Raw genomic sequence first — 10,000 nt, 5'->3', positions numbered from 1 at the left:
TTTTTTAGTTCTTTCAGCTGGTGGGTTCGATTGTTTCTTTGAGATCATTCTTCATTTTTGAGGAAGGCCTGTATCGCTATAAAGTTCCCCCTTAGTGCAGCCTTGGCTGAATCCCATAAGTTTTGGGTGGTTGGGTTTTCATTTTCATTTGTATCAAGGTTCTCTTTGCTGTTGTTGTTGTTGCTGTTGCTGTTGCTGTTGTTGTTGCTGTTGCTGTTGCTGTTGCTGTTGCTGTTGTTGTTGTTGTTGTTGTTGTTGTTGTTGTTGTTGCTGCTGGGTTTTTTGTTTATTTCAACTTTGATTTCATCATTCACCCATTGGCTTTTCGATAGCATGTTGTTTCATCTCCATGCTTCCCCCCCCCCCCCCCCCCGCCTTTAGTTAGCCTTTAGTTGGCTTCTGTGACTCACTTGTACGTTTTGGAGTTCGGTTGACCCTGTTTGGAAGTCTATTCACCTATGGCTATAACTGTTTGTATGAAACAGATAGTAATAGAATCTCAAACCCATCTAAAAGAGAAAGAAAGGAAGGAGAAGGGGGGGAAAAAAAAGTCTCTATTATTTTCTTGCTTCCCTCTGCCACTCTTAATGGTTTAGATGTCTTCTTTTTACAATTTTGTGTTTATTCCGTTTGGAATGAATGGTAGTGATCACCTTTCCGGTGATGAGTGGTCTCATTTTTGTACCATCCTCCTTCTTCTCTATTTAGAGTAGACCTGTTGATGTTTCTTTTAGCATGGGTTCAGTGTTGCTAAACTCTTTTCGTTTTTGCTTGTCTGTGAAGCAAAGTTCTTTACCTCCCCTTCTATTCTAAAGGATAGCTTTGCTGGATAGAGTATCCTAGGCTGCTTCTTTTTGTCTGTTTTGTTTTGTTTTGTTTTGTTTTTCATTCAAGAATTTCAATAGATCTTGCCACTCCCTTCTGGCCTGTAGTGTTTGTGTAGAGAAATCCGCTGAGAGCCTTATGGGGGTTCCCTTGAAACTCACTCTGTTTTTCTCTTGCCTAAAGGCGTTTAGGATCATTGCTTTATCCTTGACTCTGGCCATCTTGATTAGCCTATGTCTTGGTGTGGGCCTGTTTGAGTTCTTTCTGTTGGGTACCCTCTGAGCCTCCTGGACTTGGATATCTGATTCCTTCTTTAGATTTGGGAAATTTTCAGTCATGCTTTCTTCGAATATCTTTTCGGTCCCCTTGGTTCTTTCTTCCCCTTCTGGAACCCCTATTGTGCGTAGATGGGCACGCTTTCGAGGGTCCCTTAGGTCCCTAAGATGGTTTTCGTTGTTCTTTATTGGTTTTTCTCTCAGCTGTTCTGATTGGGTTCTTTCTGTTGTCCTGCCTTCTAGGCCACTTATTCGTTCCTCTGCGTGATCTAGCCTGCTTTGGACAGCCTTTAGACCAGTTCTCATTTCAGCCAATGAGTGGACCAGTTCTCCTTGACTCTTCTTTATAGCTTCGATTTCGTTTTTGACGTATAGTATATCTCTCAACACTATCTCTTGGAGTTCCTTCAGGACTTGGATCACTCCTTTTTGGAAATCTTGATCGAGCAGGCCATCCATGTCTATTTCATGGATCGTGCTTTCAGGGAATTTCTCTGGCTCTTTTAATTGGGAGTGGTTCCTCTGCTTCTTCATAATGCTCCTATCTCTCTGGCACTGTGGCTTAAGGAGTATCAGTTATCTATTGGTGTCCTTAAGGAGTTTATGTATTTATCGAAAGCCTAGGCAGGCATAAAACTTTAAAAGAGAGAGGGGGATAGGGGGAGAGAGAGAGAGACAGAGACAGAGACAGAGGGGGAGAGGGAGAGAGGGGGTGGGGGCAGGATGTTAAAAGAATGGAGAAAAAAAGGTTTGAAAACAGTGTACGATCAATAATAGAAGAGCAAGTTGAAGCAGAATAGCAATTGAGCTGAGACGTCTTCTAAAAGCCTTTAAAAACAAATAGAAAAGATCAGAAAATAATATACAGTTGTTTCAAAAGTAAATTTTTAAAAGGTAATCGGAAATAGAACAGATTTTAACAAAAGATAAAACAGAGGATTTTAAAAGACGGGAGAAAGAAAAGGTTTGAAGACAGTGTGTAATCATGAATAGAAGAGTAAGTGGAAGCAGAATAGCGATCGAGTTGAGACGTCTTTTAATAACCTTAATAAAAAGGAGGAAAAAAATCGAGAAACAATATTTGAAACCTGTGAATAACCAGTAACAGGAGATCAAAACCAAGAGAATGAAAAAGGGAAGGGGGTGGATGTTTAAAAATAATAATAATGAAAAGACTTGAAATGAAACATTTAAAAGGGATTAAAACCGTAAACGTATACGACTGTTCAAAAGTAAAGGTTAAAAAGGTAACAGAAGGTAAAACCGATGTAAAAGAGATTAAAAAAGAAAAAGGAAAAGAAAAAAAAAAAGAGGAAAAAAAAAAAAAAAAAAAGGATGTGTTCTCCTGGAGACGGTGCGCTCTTAACGGTTTCACCGAGAAGTCTTTCTGTCGTCGCCCTGTTTCGTGAACTCAGCTTGCTGTTTCCGCGGGCCCTCTGTCGGCGCCCTCGTCTGTGCTGCCCTCGGTGCCTGTGGGCAAGTAGATCGCGCCCCCTCCTGGCACCGCGGTCGGATGCTGCGTTCCTGCCGGGAAGGAGGGAGGGTGGCTGGCCGCCTGCCCTCTCCCGGCGCCGGTCGCTCCGCTGCTCTGTGCGGCTGTGTGCTCCGCCTCGGGTCGGCGCTCCTCTCCGTAGGTGGGCTCGGGGAAGACGGTGGAACCGCCCCGCCCCTGCTGCATTCCAAAACTCGGCTCCTTCTTAGTCTTGGTGGCGCGAGTTCTCTGAGGTACCGGGGCAGATATATAATATCTGCCTCAGGCTGAAAACGAGTCTCAGTCCTGCCTAGGAGGTTGCAGAGCCCCCGGGTGCGGATTCGAGTCTCGGCCCCGCCCCCGCTCCCGCCCCCGCCCGCGCGCTGCGCGCCGCGCGCCAGGGGCTATGGCGGCTGTGGCTGCGCCCCGCCTCTCTTCTCGCGAGAAGGGCCGGTGATGGCGCCGCGGGTCTGAGGAGATGGAGGCTACGGCGCCCCTCTCCCCAGGGCACACCGGCCGTGTTGCTTTGCCTTTCTTTCCCCGTAATGGACGGGTTGGGGGGGCGGGTTGTTCTGCTCTGTATCCCCTCCTGGCCACGGCGCGTGGTGCCGCCGCCACGGTCCTCTGCCCGGCTCGTGCGGCCTGTCCCGGCCCCCGGCTGCCGGCCTGCGACTCGGGCTGGGTGTCGCGGGGACCCTCTGTGCCCGTTTCACTTGGATAGGTCGGTCAAGGGGCGCTCCGGGCAGCTCTGAGACTCGGAGGCTCCCCCACCGTCCCGTCGGCCTCTCCGTTGGAGACGGGGAGGTCTGGCGAACGAGACCTATTCCTCCTCTGCCGGTCCCTCCCGCACTGTTTTGCTTTTGACTCTTTCTTTTCTCCTTTTCTCCTACCAGATTTTGGGCGTCTTTGTCTTTCGAAGAGGGCGGTGTTCTGTCGGAGTTCCGCAGGTGGTCTGATTGGCCGAGTGGGTCCGTCGATGTGAGTTTTGGTGTATTTGTGGGAGAGGGTGAGCTACGAGCGTCCTTCTACTCCGCCGTCTTGCTTCTTCTCGGGTTATTTTTGAAGAGTAGGTGCTGGGGATTGAACCCTGGACCTTTATTTTTTGCATGCTAAGCATGGGCTGTACTGCCTGATCTCTAGACCCTCCCCACCGCAACCCCCCCCTTTCCCACCGCCTCCATAGTACTCGATGAATCTCCTACCTAGATATCTATGCTTCCTTGGAATAGGGCCGTCGTTTTCTTCATCGGATTGATGCACGTCTGTGGATTCGTCTCGTTTCTCTCCACTGCGGTGGGTGGCATCGGGGCGTGGGGTGGGGTGGGGTGGAGTGGCGTGGGCTGGGAACAGTTCTTCACGTGTAGAGGTGGAGCGGAGCGATGAGGATGGTGACTGTTTCCCCGAGTGCTCGCGCCGGGTGATGGAGGCCTGTGGTCTGACTTGGAAGAGGACTCGGGTGACCAGAACAGAGCCCGTGTGGGGTCGTTGTGGAGGGAGGAACTCCACCCCCCCCCCAGCCCCAGCCAAGGCACTCGTACCTCATCGAGGGACGGTCGGCCGAAAACAAACGAAAGCTGTCAGAGGTTTGGGGGTGGGGGTGAAGGGGTGGGTGTGTGTGTGTGTGTGTGTGTGTGTGTGTGTGTGTGTGTGTGTGTGTGTGTGTGTGTGTGTGTGTGTGTCTGTGTCTGTGTGGTGTGTGTGGTGTGTGTGTGTGGTGTGTGTGTGGTGTGTGTGTGTCCCCGTTCCCCGTACCACGGTCTCTGGTCGAGGCCCCCCCGAGCGGAGAAACGCACGCCAGGCCGTCCGTGCTCCTGGTTGTCCGGCCGCGTGTCCCTGCCACCCAGAGATCCCGAACCGTCCCGCTCGCTCCCCTGCCATGTGCCATGTGCCACCTGCCTGTCGGCCGGGCGCTATTTTAGACCCTGCGAAGAAGTCGACCGGACGGCCGGGCCGGGCCGGGCCGGGCCGGGCCGAGCCGAGCCGAGCCGAGCCGATCTGAGCCGAGCCCGTCCAGGCTGGGGTGGGTGGTGCTGGGTTCAGAGGAGTGGGGTACAAGCGGGAGGCGGGCGTCGATGGAGGGGAGGGGGAGGGGGAGGGGGAAGGGAGAGGAAAGGGGAGGGGAGGGGGAGCAGGGATGACGATGGTCTGGGGCTTGGCGTGTGGGGTGGGGGTGGGAGGGATGGTAGCCATCCTATGACTTTCTCTCCCTACCCCGCCTTTTGCAAGTCTGTTAGAGTGACAAGGTGGTGCTGGTTTCTGGCTGGTGCACACCATAGTGATTCTGTTCTTCTTTTTCCTGGTCTTTTTCAGGAACCCTCGTCCCGAGGGACTGAATCTAGTGCCCTGTGCTGCGCGGTACGACCTAGGGGTCGAATCTGCCAGGAGAGGACTTACAAGGATTTGGAGGATCCTGGAAAACTGCTACCATCCAGAATCCTACATGGATGTTCAAGATCTTGTGGATGGACGGACGGACGGAAGACGGATCGAATGGAGGCCCCGCCCCATCCCCTGGACCCCTTGGCCCAGGAGGATCGTGATGGGTCTGGAAAGGACTCTTCCGACGAGGGTCTCGGGATGGACTTTCTCGGTCTGCGGAAGGTGTTTCTGCACAAAGAGGAAGAGAGGGGCGTTCTCGGCCAGAGAGCCCGAACCGCCTCCTTTCAGGGATCCGCTCCAGTCAGGGTTGGGGTCGGGGTCAGAACGCAGCCACCGACAGCTCCCCTCCCTCGTCTTGGCTCTCCAACTTGGGAAACCCTCCTCCCTGCCCCCTCACCCATCTTCTCGTCAGCCGGCCTCCAGCTTCCCCGTGCCAACCACCTCTCTCATGCTGCCGGACTTTCCTCCTCCTTGGGCTGCCAGGAAGCTCTCCCGCTCCTCCACGTGCTTTGGCTTGGAATCCCTGACAAACACAAGCGGTGCTGGTGGGCGGGGCCGTGGGCGGTGGCAGAAGGACTCCCTTCATCTTATGGGAGCGATTTTTATCTCCATAGAGGTGGCGATTGAGAAAACACATAAAATCACTCAGAAGAATACCCATGTGTAGTATCCCTGACCTAGATCCGTGTCTGTCTGTCTGTCTGTCTGTCTGTCTGTCTGTCTCTCTCTCTCTCTCTCTCTCTCTCTCTCTCTCTGCCTCTCTCTCCATTTCGCTATTCTCTGTGTGTGTGTGTGCGCGCGCGCGCATGCGTGTCTGTCTGTCTCCCTTGTCTCTCTTTCCTCTCCTCTCCCCTCCTCTCCTCTTCCCTGTTCTCCCCCCTTCCCCCTCACCCCTCCACTCCTCTCTTCTCCCCTCCACTCCTCTCCTCTCCCTCTTCTCCTCTCCCCTCGCCTCTTCTCATTTCCCCTCCCCTCCCCTCTTTTCCCTCCTCTCCTTTCCTGTCCTCTCCCCTTTTATCCCTCCTCTCCTCTGCTCTTTCTCTCTCTCTCTCTCTCTCTCTCTCTCTCTCCCCCTCCCTCTCTCCCTCTCCCCCCCCTTCACTTCCCTCCCTCCTCCCTACCCCCCCAACCCCTACCTTCACAGGGCCTCATAGATTGCAATCGGTTTCCATGAAATGTGATGAAGAGGGAATGAATTTTAGAATGATATCCCCATGCCATCGAATCCTTCTTCCCCAGGGATAGCGACTTATTTGTGGTCGTGTTTGTTTTTGTTTTTCTTGTTGTTGTTTTGGGGCGCATCGAGGGCGCAGGAGGCGTTGGGAGTGAGGGTGATGTTTCTCTTTCTGTCTGTCTCCTCCTTAGGACGGATTTTAAGAGGAGGGAGGACTCACAGAAATCTACCATCTTGTCTCGTACTGCAGCTGTGTTTGAGCTTCCTATACGATCTGGGCGGAACACTCCCCACCCTCACCTCAAGCCGCCATTGCCGCCCCCTCAGCCCCCTGCACCCCCGTCCAGTCCCACACTTGGGGCGGTGGTTGGGCATGGGGGGATGTTGGCGGGGTGGTGGTTGGTGGGGGGTGGGGTGGTGGAGGAAACCAGAAAACAGACCACTGTGGCACGTGGGTGACTGGGGCTTCAGGGTGAAGGAGGATGAATAAAATGGCCGGAATTAGGCTAACGGATTATTGCTTCTTTTTTTGGCGGGGGGGGGGGGAGGATCATTAGGTCATTCATTCATTCATTCATTCACTCATTCATTTGCTGGGGGGGGGGGTGTCATTCGGTTTCTTATGCTCGCCCTGAAAACGGTCAACTGTCCTGACTGACTGGTTGCTGCTCACGGTTCCAGGCCTGTTGTTGAAACTGGAAGCTATCGATCTTACTGTTTCTACTGTATTTCACTCATTGAAAGTCATCATCATGCTGGGTCTCTGAGTCTTTCTCCGAGGAGAAGGTCGGTCACGGGACTAATGACCTGACAAAATAGCCTGAGTGACCAAGAAGGCCACACCTTGAGTGCTTATGAGATAACGAGATCTAACCACCAGCCTCTATAGAATGGGTCACCTGGAGGCATCGTGACACCATTCTGAGTCTTCTGATGAGAAAACGATTCTGTGGATGGTGATCGATGCCCGATTGTTTGAGCTATGGCTCTAGAACCACCCCACCCACTCCATCCCCAAGGTGGGTACACAGTTTTGAAGACGCTAGCCTGCTGTGAATCCCCTTTGCCCGGCAGAGCGATAAAATGGCCTCTTTGCTTCTAAGCTCCGAGACCTTGTCTCTGGATTCTTGGGCTCGTCGGGGACGGGGGGCCGATCTTTTGGCAACAAGCGTGCTTCAGAAACAGCGGATGCCCGAGAAGGACACTCTGCCTCTCCCTCTTCTTCCGGGCCTGAAATGGGGAGGAAAAAAACATCGCTTCCCCTGGAAGCTGGAGTCCGGAACCCGCCATCCGGAGGGACTTCTGGCTTGGCCTTCTCCTGGGGTGGGGGGGGGAGGGCACGCCACTGCACGTGTTCTTTGTCAACTCCCTGTTTCTCTCTTCTCGAGTTATCTCTTTGGGACGGCTCCCACACTGGGTGAAAACAGACAGACAGGCTGGTATGTCTCCCTACCCCACCCTTCGCCCCCAAATGACTGATCTCCTGTCCCATCAGAATCACCACTTGTTTTCCAACGTGGCTTTCTTGGATCCTGGAGGACTTGTAAAGGAAAAGCCCAGCTGGGCTAACAAGCTAAAGTCACAAATCTAAGTGTGATAAGTGTCCGTTTACTGATCTAAGTTCTGCTGGGCTAACTCGTAAATCTGAAGTTTAGTGTCAGTTTACTGGGCTAACAAGCTAACTCGTAAATCCAAGCTCAACAAGTGTCAGTAACGTGATCTGTTCCAAATTGATAAGCTCCAGTGTACTGATCCTTTGCTTTTTGTTGTTTGAGCCTTATTGGCGAATAGACCCATATTTGTAATTAACCCTATGAAACCTCATGTGCACGTCTTGGAGGTGCTCAGAGCTTCGGAGCAGAAGCCCCTCTGAGCCCGCCGGCGTAATAAATCTGAGTACTCCAACCCTCCGAGAGGTGCTTGTTTCTTGGCTGGCCTGTCATTTCCGTAACAGACTGATATCAACTTAGAGCAAGATGGGCGCAGAACTGAAGGAGCTTCTCGGCTGGCCTAAGAAGCCTGTCGTCGTGATGTGGGAGGCATTCTTTACGAGGGACCTATCTGATTAAGTGCTTGACCGCCTTTTGGACTTTGAACCAACTTGGAGATAGGAACTAGGATGAGAGGGCACCCGAAATAGCTCAGCAAACTCTTCTCCATCCTTAGAAGACAGACAGACAGACAGACAGACAGACAGACAGACAGACAGACAGACAGAGTGTGTGTGTGTGTGTGTGTGTGTGTGTGCGCGCGCGCGTGTTTGTGCGCGTGCGGGGGTGTGGGAGAGGGAGGAGATGACGTCAGCGTACTGGACACTGTTTCAGTGACATGGGGAGTGCTGTCAACTAGGAAGGAACGTCATGTATTCTTCAGCCTTGTGTCTGTACAGGTGGGTACACTCAGGGTTCCAGAAAGGATGGGATATTCCTGGCAGTCGTCTACTGCCCTGGCATCGAGGGCTGGCTGGCTGGCTGGCTGGCTGTCATCCAAAGTGGAGGCTCTCGTGAAAGGGACGGAACCGAGTCCCGAGGAGATGCCTCCTTCACTGACTTTCATGCAAACACAGTGGACCACAGCCTCCGGAAAGAGGGTGGGTGGCACACGTGGCCCCAGTCTGTTCTGTCCATTCGGCAAATGGCCTGGGTTAGGGGAAACCCAGCATGGCGACCATCCGACAGGCCGACCCACCGACCCACGGACGTTCTCGGTTTCTCCCAGCTTCCTGGATGACCTCCCCCACCCACCCCCACCCCACCCGCATTCCTTCACCCACCGTGGTGTCTGGTGTCAGGGCACTTGGAAGATGACTCCCATTGTTCAATAGACAGGGGCAGGAAGATTCCTATAGGACCGCAAAAACAGTCAACTGGCCATACATACATACATACATACATACAAACTTTTTGTCCCCAGAGGCCTCAGACCTCCTCTCTCTGGACACGCTGAACCCCAGTAACTGGCCCCCATTCAACTGCCACATAGTAGGGGTCATCCAGACGTTCTTGGGATGGTAGGTATGACTTCCAAAGGGGTTGAAGCCTTCCTTCCCCCGCTGCAAGCCTGATGCCATCAGCATGGCCAGGACACTGCTACAAACAAACAAACAAACAAACAAACAAATAAACAAACAAACAAACAAACACACACACACACACCACCACCACCACCACCACCACCAACAACAACAACAACAACAACGACAACAAAAGACAAACACATGCGTATGTGACTTGGGGACATACTTTCCGCAGCCTCCAGGGACGAAGGCACTCGCTTCGCTGGGTAAATCCTACGAGGCTTCACTAAAGCGCTTGCCAACTTACTTCTCAGAAAGATCGATCTCTGCCCCCATCACCCGCCATCATCAGGCAAGGTCGTCAGAATCCATGGGAGATATAGACTAGAAGAAGAAGTAGAGGAAGGAGGAGGAGGAGGTGGAGGAGGAGAATCAGTGACATGAGGTGTGTACGACTTCTTGTCTCCAAGAGGATTGAGTTTTAAATTTTTTTCTTTTCAGATACAAGGGAAAATAAACTTCTGTTTTTTCCCCTTCCTTCCCTTTTAGAGGCGGACACCCACATGGTAACTATCATACCTCTGTCAGCAGAATGGAATCCTTTCTCTTTTTCTCCCTCCCTGACCCTTCTGGGATTCAGAAATCCTCCGTGAGGATTTTTCTATTCTTGGCAGCAGAGTTATTAGCATCATTGACTTGCAGGCAAAAACTTAGGTTTCCATTAAACTGGGATAGACATGCATGGATAAGAGATACTAGTGCTACTCGTTTTCCTTAGGGTTCCCCTGTGTCTGTGGGGGGTGTGTGTGTGTGTGTGTGTGTGTGTGTGTGTGTGTGTGTGTGTGTGTGTGTGTGTGTCT

The 10,000-nt window shown here is 52.2% G+C and overlaps 1 long non-coding RNA gene across 1 annotated transcript; it reads left to right on the top strand.

Annotated features, from left to right (window-relative positions):
• Positions 1-374: 374 nt before the first annotated feature.
• Positions 375-8,034, top strand: LOC141577233 (uncharacterized). The gene is made up of 3 exons (XR_012506141.1): positions 375-3,549; positions 3,801-4,591; positions 4,882-8,034. It is a non-coding gene; the product is annotated as an uncharacterized LOC141577233 (long non-coding RNA).
• The last annotated feature ends 1,966 nt before the right edge of the window (positions 8,035-10,000 follow it).

The sequence above is a fragment of the Camelus bactrianus genome, chromosome 3 (assembly GCF_048773025.1).
Source record: "Camelus bactrianus isolate YW-2024 breed Bactrian camel chromosome 3, ASM4877302v1, whole genome shotgun sequence".
Lineage (NCBI taxonomy): Eukaryota > Metazoa > Chordata > Mammalia > Artiodactyla > Camelidae > Camelus > Camelus bactrianus.
This window is presented reverse-complemented; position numbering and strand designations above follow the sequence as displayed.